General features: G+C 40.9%; 4 non-coding genes across 4 annotated transcripts; 1 reads left to right on the top strand and 3 right to left on the bottom strand.

Moving 5' to 3' along the window:
- Positions 1–2149: 2149 nt before the first annotated feature.
- On the top strand, positions 2150–2222 carry Trnak-uuu. Its single transcript has one exon. It is a non-coding gene; the product is annotated as a tRNA-Lys (tRNA).
- An 880-nt stretch (positions 2223–3102) lies between these two features.
- Positions 3103–3175, bottom strand: Trnak-uuu. The gene has a single exon. It is a non-coding gene; the product is annotated as a tRNA-Lys (tRNA).
- A 302-nt stretch (positions 3176–3477) lies between these two features.
- Trnak-uuu lies at positions 3478–3550 on the bottom strand. Its single transcript has one exon. It is a non-coding gene; the product is annotated as a tRNA-Lys (tRNA).
- Positions 3551–5320: 1770 nt separating this feature from the next.
- Positions 5321–5393, bottom strand: Trnak-uuu. The gene has a single exon. It is a non-coding gene; the product is annotated as a tRNA-Lys (tRNA).
- Between the last annotated feature and the right edge of the window lie 8164 nt (positions 5394–13557).

The following is a 13557-nucleotide window of genomic DNA, read 5'->3' as shown; positions in this document are numbered from 1 at the left end:
CTCTCTTCGCCTCCGCCACCTCCAGCTCCCAGGCTCCCGACTGCATCAAGTATCCGCAGGAGTTCTGATCTCAGGTTATCATCAGGCAGCAGCATCAGCAGCAGCAGGATAACTCCATGGATCGGAATCAGGAGCGGGACCTCAAACAGCTTTTGGAAACGGACTGTGAGCCCGATCCAGAGATGCAACTGGAGTTCAAGGCGGACATTGTCGAATGCAACTCGTTCTGCTGCTGAGCTTTGTCCGCCTGCCACGCCCCTGCCGCCTCTTGCCTGCCGCCTACCGCCCATCGCCTACCGCCTGTCGCCGCCCGTCGATCAACCAACATCCAGTGATGTTTCTTGTTTGCAACTGATTCGTGTTAAGCTAAGAAACGAGCCATATCCGCATGGTTCGTTTGGGTTTATGATACTGGAGATGGAACCTCGAGCAATCGACGTCACTCTTTAAGAAATTAATCATCAACCTTTAACTAGTATTTGTGATACGCTGAGTCTAACATATCAAGATCATATTATTCACGTCGATTTGAATCAATGACATTAGTATGTGATGTTAGTTTGCTGTTGAATGATATGCATATGATTGATATTACTTGTATATGTCCAAGTAAGGTGTTATCCCTCACTCACTTTCTACACCTTTCTATGCGAGTGCTCGAGGGTCCTGCCAGTATGATGAATCTCTTTCTCTAAGCAGTATTCGAAAAGCCGTTAGTTTGTAAGCCTAGCATAATTTTAGCACGTAAGCTGCACGATGAGCAGACGAAGCTGTCGAGTTGAACAAATCTAATATCTGCAATAATTTCAAAGTGATTTCTAATTAACATTAGGTCTTCGTTTGTATCGCCCAATCCCCAACCTTGATCCCAACCAAACCCCCACCCAGCGCCCTCCAGGGAGTCCTAAAGAGTGTACTTAATTCCTAGCTAGTAGAGAATATAACTCTAGTTACCCACATAAGGCTTTGTTTAGTTTGTAAATAGCAGAGCGCCCCAGATCGGGGATCGCCTTTTTATGTTTGTGTTTCGTCTTGAAGAGAAAATTTGAAAGTATCTGCAACTGTTTAATTCAATTTATTTTGAGTGTTTGCGTTTATGTTGTTGAAATTGCTCTAGCAGCTTGGAAAATGCTTTACTAATTTTATCAAAAATCAATCGTTTTATTGCCACTGAAGAACAAATTCGGAAGATAAACAGGAAGTAAAATATTTCAAAATTAGCATAGACCTTGCTATAGTAAATCAGAGTTTTCTTTAGAACAGCAGCCGATCCTTCCTCTTTATTTATTCAAAGGCCTCTCAACAATGTCTGTAAATTTAATTCGGTAGTTAATCGATACAGTAAGCCAACGAAATTTGATTAAAGCGTGAATTGTTAAAGCCTAAAGCTAAAGGAAACCCATAACCGTAATGTAAAGTAATTATTTATGCTGTACTTTTCGCTAAGCTAAGGTTAGTGCATTCTAGAACTATCGGTAGTATATGTCAACCTAGATCATAAGCCTAAATTATGTATATCGAATAGCAAGACAAATTTTAGAAAAAACAAATCAGATTGAGCAAGGCAAAGCAAAACGAACAAAACTATGGAAATGAGAGAATCAAAAAAAGTATACCTAGCACAAATTAATTAATCGTTTTTTGTTTCCCCATTTTGTATATTTGTTCAATCTTAGTTTGTACATTTTCGATTGTGTGTTCAATGCAATTGGTCGTAACCACACTGATTTTCGCAATCAATTGAAATAAAAAACCATTTGAAGTTTTGGGTTAAGGGGCACTCACAGTCCGCCAGGACAAAGTGGGCGCAAAATGTTTAACTGCATTCCATGTAAAATAAAATTACGCAACTAATTTTTAATGAAATTCGCATGTATGTATACCTTAATCTGGGTTCGATTGCAATGGCAATTATTAAACAAAAAATGGAATCGAAAACGAAAACAGATAAAACTTCAATTATAAAACCACAAAACCATTCAAATATAAAAAATAAAAAGTATGTAAACATGTATGAATGAATATGGCATAAAAAATAAAAACTATTTTAAACTGTACACATTTGCGTTCTTTATTTTACGACCATAGATTTAAAATGACTTACCCTGAAGTCTTGTTGGCAATATTTTTTGGCGGATGACGTTTACATGCCCGGATAGCTCAGTCGGTAGAGCATTGGACTTTTAATCCAAGGGTCCAGGGTTCAAGTCCCTGTTCGGGCGGCAATCTTTTTGCCTTTTTTGGAAGTGTCGATTCGAAAGGCAATATCGAAATTATCAAATTCTTTTTTTATATATAATGACAAAAATAAAAAAAGGATACTAGAAGCAAGAAAAAGAAATGTACGGTAGTAGCAAAAGATTGTGGTCCAACCATATCGGTTGGGCTGATAACGGCAGTTCACTCCGGTACGCTGTCCCACTACTGCCTACCACGGGAACTCTTGGCTGCTGGTTTTCACCCCTGGCCCGGTTCATCCCTCCTTAGCCAACCTGAATGCCACGGACTCCTCCATGGCACCCATATTGATGGCAAGCTTAGTGCGGACGTTCCGTCAACATGAGCTAGTCCGCTACACAGTAGATCCCAGCCTCAGGCCATCCCACAATCAGACCTCACAGAAGCGTGATTACAGAAGCTGCCAACCTTCCAGTCGAAAAACGTTCGGCTAAAACTCAGGCACACGCCTCCGGCTTCTATTCGGTTTGGAGGGAACTGCTTTATCGGCGCACCACTCCATCGACACAAAGCAGTCTCGGCGACCGCGTTGCCAACTGCGGTTGATAGGAGCATTTGCAAAACACCTACTTGCTGAAATGGTCGGTTCATTCTGTGACTATTATAGCTCCTATTTTAAAGTACGGGTGTCAAATTCACTAGGAAATGGCTTGCGACAGCCAAATCAATAGGATCCAGATTATCCAGAATAGGGCTAAGAAATTGGTCACTGGTTGCGAGTTGTATGTGAGAGACACCACCCTGCACAAGGTTTTTAAACTGCACAGATTAAGAAAAAGACTTGCTGGGAATTAATTGATTATTATTTCCATCTTGTTAACAAAATAATAAAATGTATAAATTTTTTAAATAAAAAATTTGATCCGCCCGAACAGGGACTTGAACCCTGGACCCTTGGATTAAAAGTCCAATGCTCTACCGACTGAGCTATCCGGGCTTGGCAGCAGGCGTCGGCGAATTGCCCTGGTATCTATAGGGAAGTACAAGCGAAAAATTGAAATTGGATCCTTATTCAAATCTGTCCGGACAATTTTTGAAGGAACCCTGCACTTTCACAAGTCTTGCCGTTTTGGCATGAATATCCAGAATCCTTTTTCTCTGTTTTTCTATAGCAAATAAATTATGCCTATTTATATTGCTTAAATCATTATAAATAAAATAGCTTTTAAATAAAAATGAAATTGATAATTTCGATATTGCCATTCGAATCGAAACTTCCAAAAAAGGCAAAAAGATTGCCGCCCGAACAGGGACTTGAACCCTGGACCCTTGGATTAAAAGTCCAATGCTCTACCGACTGAGCTATCCGGGCATATGATCGTCATCCGCTAAAAAACATTACTAATAAGAATGCATGTTAAGCCAATTTAGATCTATGGTTGTAAAATTAAGAACACAAATGTGTTTAGAATATTTTTTTTTTGCCATATTCATTCATCTGTTTTATCTGTTTTCGTTTTCGATTCAATTTTTTGTTTAATAATTGCATTTCATTAAAAATTAAATTAAATATAAATAAATTGAATTAAACAGTTGCAGATACTTTCAAATTTTTTCTTCAAGACGAAACTTATGCTATACTTACAAACTACTGGCTCGTTTCTTAGCGAGCCATTTCTTGCAGAACAAGTTGCATTCGACAATGTCCGCCTTGAACTCCAGTTGCATCTCTGGATCGGGCTCACAGTCCGTTTCCAAAAGTTGTTTAAAGTCCCGCTCCTGATTCCGATCCATGGAGTTATCCTGCTGCCGCTGATGCTGCTGCCTGATGATAACCTGAGATCAGAACTCCTGCGGATACTTGATGCAGTCGGGAGCCTGGGTGTTGGAGGCGGCGGAGGCGAAGAGAGAGTTGGGACCGCTGCCATTGCTGCCACCGTTGGCCAGCGTGCCCGGTTTTGTAAGTTTTGTAAGTTGACAGTTGCAATACAGGATGGGAGGTGCTTATTAAATATTGTAGCAAAACAATACATTAATAACAAATAACTGCTAACTAAAGTTAGCTGTATCTAAAAATATGAATTACAACAATAACAAAAAGGGACAATGACAGATAACACGTTGTATAAATGTTAGTGTCTACTGACCCTCCTTGAACGAGATCGAAGAATAAGGACCCTCGGTTGCCTTCTAATATCTCTCATTGGTGGGCGCGTACTGTACAGGGCATATGTGTAGCCGATTCATGAGGTGCGGTGCCTTAGCCTTTCATGGTAGCGACTTGAGTGCTAAGTTATTTCATCAAATACCGTGGGCAGTTTCAAATCCATGTGCTTGTGGTGGTGTTTCTCACATACCACTCGCAACTAGTGACCAATCTCGTAGCCCTACTCTGGATAACCTGGATCCTATTGATTTTGCTGTCGCAAGCCAAGCCACAGTTAATTTGACACCCGTACTTCAAAATAGGTGCTAAATAATAGTCACAGATTGAACCGACCATTTCGGCCAGTAGGTGTTTTTCGCTTTGGTCAAATGCTTTACTCAACCGCAGTTGGCAACGCGGTCGCCGAGACTGCTTTGTGTCGATGGAGTGGTGCGCCGATAAAGCAGTTCCCTCCAAACCGAATAGAAGCCGGAGGCGTGTGCCTGAGTTTTAGCCGAACGTTTTTCGACTGGAAGGTTGGCAGCTTCTGTAATCACGCTTCTGTGAGGTCTGATTGTGGGATGGCCTGAGGCTGGGATCTACTGTGTAGCGGACTAGCTCATGTTGACGGAACGTCCGCACTAAGCTTGCCATCAATATGGGTGCCATGGAGGAGTCCGTGGCATTCAGGTTGGCTAAGGAGGGATGAACCGGGCCAGGGGTGAAAACCAGCAGCCAAGAGTTCCCGTGGTAGGCAGTAGTGGGACAGCGTACCGGAGTGAACTGCCGTTATCAGCCCAACCGATATGGTTGGACCACAATCTTTTGCTACATTTCTTTTTCTTCCTTCTATAGTATACTTTTTTCTGTTTTTTATTAAATTATCGCTAATTATTTTTGTCAATATAAATAAAATGGCTTCTAAAATAAAAAAGAATTTGATAATTTCGATATTGCCTTTCGAATCGACACTTCCAAAAAAGGCAAAAAGATTGCCGCCCGAACAGGGACTTGAACCCTGGACCCTTGGATTAAAAGTCCAATGCTCTACCGACTGAGCTATCCGGGCATTCAAACGGGAGCAGTCAGAATACGTTTATAAGGTAAACGGCAAGTATTGTTCTTGCAATCATGCATCAACTAAAGAATATTTATAATTGTTCAAATAATATATTTTATTTTTTTCATATGTTGTCTGTTTCATTCTGTTGTCCGCTTTTATTATTTATTTTTTATCATGGTAAATTTGATTCATCAATTATTATATGGGGACTGATGTAATTAAGTATTTATACCCCTCCTTTAATAACATTAATACTTTAAATTACGATTTCTTAGTTAATGAGCTCACCGGTAAGTGTGTTGATTAGTTGTCCCTCATTAAAACTACAAAACATTCAGAAAGTATTCGCCTTGGGACTGGAGAATCTCCTGTTATATGTCACCACTAACAATGAATCTGCAATTAAGACCCAAATGGTATTAAAAAAAAACATAGTTACAAGAAAATAAATATTTTTGATTAAATATATTATAAAAAGTTTTAAAATGCTTAAAACAAAAACCGTGCGGTGAAAGCTTTGTGTACTGCTTTAAACTGGTTTGAACTGCTTTGCACTAAAACGTGTACGTTCTATCTCTTCCGTATAAATGGAACATTTTCAAATATTGCGCGCTCTGCGCTTGAATAGCTTAGTTGGTAAAGCGTTGGATTCTTAAATCATAGGTACAAGGTTCAAGTCAGATGAGCATCGGTAAAATATGAGATTTAAAATAAAATCACCTTTTTGGCAATACTTTTTGGTAAATGTTCTGTACTAGTAAGTCGTGCATAGCATAAAACGAAACTCGTAACTCGTAGAGAAATCGTACAGTAGTCAGAGCAACATCTAATTGAACCCTCAGGAAATTAGCACCTTTTATTTGTGTTACCATTTACTGTCCACATCGTGGATATACCCAAATTGTGCGACTAACATCGTTGCCTCTGCATTCGGTATCTATAGACACTGCCATATCTTTTACTCCACGGATGTGTGACTGAGAGTTTTCTTAGAGAGTCCGATGTTTGCTAAACTCCGGCGGCAAAACGGAGAGCCCGGGTTTTTATTGTTGGAACTCTTTAAGGTACAGAGAAAAAAATGAATTACCTTTCCCGAAGTTAACATATGTACGTATCTTATGTATACACATAGCACAACTTATAGTTATGACGCATTTAGATGGACTACTTATCAAATTAAATGCTTTACATATATAAAGCGCACGTGGGAATCAAGCGTTAATTTATTTTTTCTCCCTGCGATTGGATACGCTCAAGAATTTTTGACACACTTTCCTGCCCCGCCGAAGACAATGGAGACGGGTGCATATAGTATGTACCGATACCAAATCGTGGCCGCTCTGGTCGATTTAGCAACGGACTTGGATGGATGCTGGCTGTTTGTTACCGCCTGCCAAGTGAACTAGAAAACGAATGCGTTTAATTAGCATTCATTACGACGAATCATCAAATTGCCCCACCGCTCACGATGCAACAATAAAAGCAGGGACGAAAGGCCCGAGAGGAGAAAACGTTTGGTGTACATGCTAATCTACAAAATAAACGCAAATATTTAGATGATAAACCAAAGTCAAGAAACGTTTTCCAAACTGTTCCATGACGTTGGGTGATGTGCCAGGGAGAAATTCCACCAAGGCTGCGACCATTAGCAACCATTTACCAGTTACCTGTTGTTGGGCCGGAGGTCCGGGCCAATTCAGGTAGCCATTGCCTAAAAAAGAAAATCCGAAGGGAAATATGGGTCATAAATTAAAAATGGCAAACAAGAATGGGACAATGGCTTTTCCTCGTTAGAGTCGCAGAACCGCTTCGTTCCTCTTTTCATATTTTTCTCGACCGTTTATGACAGATTCTGAAAAAACAAATGGCGAACGTAAAAAATGCATCGGTATTTTTTGATTGCATCTGCCTAATGCTGGTACAAACAATCCATATGACATTATGTCTTATATATTTATATTTTCCTATGAAATGAGATGAAAAAGTAATTGTATAGTTAAACGCAGCCAATACTGGTTAATTACAAACGTTATCATCAATAATTTGTTAATAAGGAAGGTATTAATAAAATATATAAAGAATAATATACTTTTGGCCAAATTCGGGATTTCAGATTGTTTTAAAATGATTTTGTATTTTTATTACTCCAAATTCAAGACTAACCCGATTCTTTATTGGCCAAAGAAATCCAAATAAAAATCAAAGGCCTCTTCGCATTTAAAAGAAGCTAATTGAAATGTTTGTTATATCGGCTTTCATAACGAAGTTGGCAAATGACTGGACTCAACGTAGTCCCCTTCGATGGCTAACTGTAATTATCAGTGCAACAAATTTGAATTTAACGAGCGCATCAACACCCGACTCCGCCCACAACTGTAATCCCCTCCCCGGTGAATGGGGGCTTGCAGGACCTCTCGAGGACCTCAAGTCTCCCTAGCGAGGATTTTCCTCCGCAAAGCGACGGTCTGATTAATGAGGCTTTAAATATCCCACTTTGATTTCATTCTGAAAACACGCGGAGCGTTCTACTCGCCGCTCCTTCGACGAAGAAGTTTCATTGACTCTCAGCTCGTTGGAGAGTACGAAAGGGAGCAGGGGAGTTCTGCAGGGATACAGATATGTGTATATACATACATGTGTAAGGAGAGCTACGCTGGCCTCGTAAATCGCCGAGTAAACTGAGGACCTCCTCCGCACACACACACACACAAATCTATTGGGCCACTGAGAGCTCTGGAAATAGAGTCCTGGAAAACTTAGAACAGGAGATGCCAACACTTACTGAAACAGTCGAAGAAAAATAAAAAATTCGTTTACGTAAAACATCATCATCGACATTATCATATTTATATTATTACCTAATTGTTTTACTTACAGGCCAGGTCTAGAAGTTTAAGACTATACATCTACACATCTTAGAATGATTTTAAGTATATCCACTTACTGCAAAAAATAAAATTGTTTTTTGTTTAATTAAACAAGGTGCATAATTAAAAACAGCTCATAATTAGACTCTAAGCTGAAACATTTAACAGCTTACAATACACTTGGCATAAACGAAACACGGAAATCGTATCAGGGGCACTGTTTCTCATTAATTCGGAACATTTTTAAATTGCTATTAAATATGGATATAACATTTAAAGCTTTTGTAAAAATTTACATTTGGTAAAGGGAAGAGAAAAAAGTCAAAAAACTTTAACAGTGGAAGGTCTTAAAAAATATATTGAAATATTTACTCAAATTTGGAAACAGACAAGTATGGGTTATTAAATATATTATATGTAAGTAAAAATCTTTTTATTACCTAACCAGCTAAACTACTAAACGACTGAACTCAAATAGTGTGGTGTAAATGTATCAAACTCGAATGATATATACATATTAAAATATTACAAACTTTTCTGTAGAAAGAATACATACATTTTTCTTCAAGTGTGGTCGCGCGGCTCTCTTCTGCAGCCTGGTTCTCTCCGTGGTTGCTCCATACAACGTTCCTGGCCCGATTCTCTCCCTGGAGTTACGTACTTGGGCCACACACAACCCAGATCCAGACCCAGATTCAGATCCCGACGAAGGGCGGGAAGGTGGAAGCGGGAGAGCGGGCATTATGGCTGTTGGCAAAAACACCGCTTACCGCTCGGCGGACGTCGACTGCGCTGAAATGGTGAGCTGAGCTCACTTCAGTTTTAGTTTGAAATTTGACGCCGAGCGCGGCGGAACGTAGAGCGTTCTGCTCACAGACCAAACAAGAAAATGCGGCCATCGCCCGCCGCTGCTTCTGCTGGCGTCGCAGCAGCAATGCGGCCATTATCCTGCAGGAGGCTGCGACCTGATCCCTGGGCCATCCGATTAATAACTCGGCGAAATAAACGAAAAAAAGAACTAGCAATCCAGTGCAGAAACACTCCAGAAACTCGGTGCAAAAGTGTTGAAAATACAGACGAGAAATACCGTCGCATCAATAAACTAATTATCAACCCAGCGCAAATTTTAATAAAGCGGATTTAATTCTGAACTGCAAAGCACATTCCAACCAGGTATGTTCCGAAACTTTACATTTAAACTATAAATTTTCTAAAATAAAAGCTGAGCAAAAGTCACCGTGTCACTACGCATGTGCACTAAAAGGGGCTGAGTGGGTGGCTTGGGGAGGTGGGTTGGTTGGTTGGTGGGTGGGAAGGTTTGGTAGCTGGATGGCCATAGTCAATTGCCATTTCCAAAGCCTGCGCCTGTCCTCGTTCTGACTCGTCGTCGCCTCTGCGTCAGTGTGTCTGTGTGGGCTCCGGTTCGAGAGTGTGGTGGTGTCGCGAGCGCCCGGAAATGTGCTCCTTTCATCCACTTTTCATTTGCGCAGAGCACACACCGAAAAGCGACCTAACCTCTCACCCCTGCAGTCCCAAAAGTCGGGCGCAGAAAGAACGAACAAAAAAAAACACGAAACTGAATTTCAACCTCGTTGTCGCGCTATCAGCAGCAACAACAACCCCCTGGCAAAGCGGCCCAACCCCCTTTCCATTCTCCCATTTCCCACTTCCAACTTCCCGCTTAGCAATTTCAATTTCCCCGCTCCTGGTGCAAAACACTTGTCCCGCCATTTAGTGCATGGGTTAAGTAGTATACCGAAATATTAGTGGCTGTGCCCAAGAAGCGGCGACAGCTGCTGCAGGCCACCCACCCACCGTGTTCCCGCAGTGGAATCGGTACCGGGAGGCCAAGACGACGATTATCGGGTCCAGATACGTCGAGTGGCAAAGTGTTAAGCCGCGGTATGGGAGCGGGTTGCGGATGCGGATGAGGCTGATGGCGATGAAGATGGTGACCCAACCCCAAGATTGCTGCGGCGGCTGCATTTGATGCGAGTGCGTACATAGCGAGTTGCAATACATTAAATGCACCGCGAGAAAATGCAAGCTTGATAATATTTCAAAGTCTAAATCGGGTTTGTTAACATTATACATACATGCACTTTTCCAAGAACTTTTTGAAGCCTTATAAATATTTGGTTTTAAAATGGTGTTAAAGTTTCGCTGAAAAAGTTTAAGTAAGCAACGTGATTTCTGCCATTTAAAGAAAATTTAGCTCTATAATCTAAATATTTATAGTTAACTGAGACACAGCTGCTTATTAAATGTTTAGAAATACATAATCTACTTTAAAATGTATATGGGCAATCATAACACTGTGGGTTCTTCGAAAACGATACTTACAAAAAGTATACGTATACTTTATAAAAGTATACGTATAAAAGTATGCGTATCCGTCATCCTCTTTCCATTGCGCTTTGCTCAGCGGTTAAACTTACTTATTCTCCTGACCAATAAAGCTCAGTGTATTGACTTCTCACTGGGGATAATACAGATGACCAAACATTTGTTTTCCATGTGGCTGCATATAACCCTTTACATAGAGCTGCTGTGCAAATTTCGAGTGGGGCTGCGCGTAAGGTGCGTGCCATTCGATTTCTGGCCAGGGATGCGCAGTAATATGGCACTGCTTTCGCTTCTTGGGGGAAGCCCCTCGGAAGGCCTCTCTTTTCGTAGGAGAAAGCGGCTGCACTCAAACCCAAATAGTTTTATAGACCGTTTTCCGTTTTACCAATTGTTTCTTTGCTCATTTAGTATGCAAATGGTTCGAACTAAAACCGGCTACTGACTAATAAGCAAATGAGCAGGTGACGGCTAACCAAGCTCGCTAGGTCACAGGCTTTATAGGAAAGGCACAACAAATAAGAGTTTATGGGTATTTTATGCATTCGCTGACGTTGGCTATTGAAACCATGGACCGCGGGCCAGCTTTTTTTGACAAATTCGGAGACCTGTTCGTCTCAGAGTTTGGGTGATATCTTTATGAAGGCACTGGCTGTGCCAACAAGTTCGTTTGTTTTCTGGTTGGGCTTTGACCTGAATCTGAATCATAAATTTGCCTGGCCTGTTGTATAATTATTCGGATTGTCCACATGGCCCACAAACTGCATGCAATGTTGTCTCAAATTCCTCTGGGCAATTAAACCTTTTACAACGGAGCTAAGCTGGGAAATGTTTGGTGAGAGGGAGTGCCCGAGATTAGATATGAATTTTGAAAAGTTTGCATAGGAAATGTGCTTATAAATATGAAAGAGCTAAGGAAAGTGTCAAGCGTTTTCAGATTCAAATCTGTTGACTGTTAACGAGAAGCCTCTTCCAGTGTTCTGGGTCATTGGGTCAACAAATAATTGAGGCCATGTTGCATAAGTTAAAAGTGCAAGTAGGCAAGCGAATACATAAAGAAGAAGCTTAATAATTTGTAAGATTTACTATTGTATATAAATTAAAATTTCGATACGCAGTAAACAATTTAAAAAAAATCCCCCAAAAACTAGTAGTGGTCTTAAATTCCAACTTTAAAATTAATGATTCCCAGCCGGGCACTCTGTTAGTTTTTACAAGTTAGCTCCAACGTCAGAACAAGCCACTGTTGGCGGTCAAAATTAGTCAACCATTTTGGAAACCCCAAAAAACCCCCTGAGAAAAACATTCACCCCAAAGTTGACCTTGCCACATGCTGTTATTTTTTTTCTGAGCATATTCCCTTATCGAGTTTCTGATATTAACATACCCTTAGTATCCCTTATCAAACAACCCAATCAACCCCATGACTACTTAGAACCAAAAGGAGCTGGGCTGGGAACTTCTTCCACATAAATTGGGGTAACTGCAGTATGACATATTTATTGGAATTTCATGCAAATTTTCAAACAATCAGCCAGTCGAGGGGAATCCAGCTGGCCTGCAAACTTGCACTTCATGAAGTGCACAGTGAAGAAAACTTGGCGGTATTTGCACCAAAGCTATACAAATATCTTGCGCTATTAATTAAAAGCAACGATTTATCGACAGAAGTTCGAATAATTGTGATTATATTATATCACATATTATATGTATATTCTTTATAGCCCTCTGTTCCACAGAACAAACGTACTCCGCCACCTAGTAGCGCATTTCTGTTGCCCGCGCATTTTCATTAAGCCCACTAAAAGATAAATTAAGACACTAAGAATAAATAAAATGCACAAAGAGAAGAAAACAACCGGAGTCGCGAGAGGAAGGCGCGTATTTTTGTAAACAACAAACAGACACCGACAAAATCGGGATAGAATAAAACGGACACGCAGACCGGTATGCGAGCCCCATACGATGCATATGGGGTAGAGATGCGGATACCTACCTATACAGATTCGGATACAGATGTACAGATACAAAATGCCGCAAGCCAGGGCAGGTTCAAAATAAATGCAAAAAAAAAAAAAAAATCGCGGTCCGCGAACCGTTTTCGGAATTTCTTTCTTAGTTCTCTTTTAGCATTTCTACCTGCCTCTCGATATTCGCGGCGAATGGCAGGAAGGTGAAGCAGCAATAATAATATTATTCAGTAAACTGAAACAACCTTGGCCTCCGAAGCTCCCCGCTCTCGATGCATACAACTCAACATGGCAGAGTGCACAGTGGGCCAACGCTGATTGAATAGTGACGTGCAAGCACAATGAACAGTGACACTTGGCACCGAACTGACCAAGGTAAATGATCTGCTACCTTTCCCCTCACCTCACCCCGCCGCAAGACGGCGACTTTGATTTATGTGCGAAGTTGTCTTCTTCATGTGCTAAAAGCAACATTGCAAAAATGTAGCCAGTCATTGCCCCTTTGTGCCGCCGTAACTGTTGCTGGAGGGTCGATGGTTTATGGGTCTGGTCAGGGAATAGGTTAGCAGATGGTGAGGGGGGGCACACTGAAGAAAATGACCTAGGTCCTGTGCCGCGTATAGTTCTCAGGCGGATAATCAAAATGATTCGAAATGCAAATGAAGGAATGAAAATTAAAATGGATTAGAGAGAATCCTTACAAAGGAGTACTCGCTAATTCCGCCCATTGAACTATTACTGGTTACATCTTGGTTACATTCTTTTTTTCGGTGCACATTCTTTACTCGCCTTTTCTGCACTTTTCGCGGTACTTCCGGAGGGGATTGCTCCGGGGTTTCTCTTTGTATCTTCCCAGTGTTATTGCATCTTACAGCCGAATATATCCGCTGAGGAGCTACATACTGCCATACAAAGAGTACAAATTGATTGAGTGATTCATTTGGCTTACAGAACTGAGTTATTAGGTTAGTCAAAAGTAATTAATGGACT

The sequence above is a fragment of the Drosophila simulans genome, chromosome 3R (assembly GCF_016746395.2).
Source record: "Drosophila simulans strain w501 chromosome 3R, Prin_Dsim_3.1, whole genome shotgun sequence".
Classification (NCBI taxonomy): domain Eukaryota; kingdom Metazoa; phylum Arthropoda; class Insecta; order Diptera; family Drosophilidae; genus Drosophila; species Drosophila simulans.
This window is presented reverse-complemented; position numbering and strand designations above follow the sequence as displayed.